Source organism: Plasmopara halstedii (assembly GCF_900000015.1).
Source record: "Plasmopara halstedii genome assembly, contig: Scaffold_430, whole genome shotgun sequence".
In the NCBI taxonomy this organism is placed as follows: Eukaryota; Oomycota; class Peronosporomycetes; order Peronosporales; family Peronosporaceae; genus Plasmopara; species Plasmopara halstedii.
The window spans coordinates 961,672-961,992 of NW_020187350.1; positions in this window are offsets into that span (position 1 = coordinate 961,672).

Genomic DNA, 321 nt, shown 5'->3' on the forward strand with positions numbered 1-321 from the left:
CGTAGTTTGTTGGTGTCTCATGTCCCATGTCCCTATGTCCCTTGTCCCTATGTCCTCATACCCATGTCCTGTGTTCTATGTCCCATGTTTTATGTTTCGTGTCTCTTAAGCTGATCTTGGGTAGTATAAGTTGCTTGGTATAAACCCACTGTAGTACGCTTGCGGTAATTGTCATGTACAAGTTCTTCATCGGGGTCGAGTCACCGTCGCCGACTGGTGTTCATAGACATCTCTCCTTTAGGAGAAGTACTCGAAAATCTAGGTTGGTTGATAGTAAACTGAATGGTTATAGCATATTAATGTATACTTTGTTATTGTGGG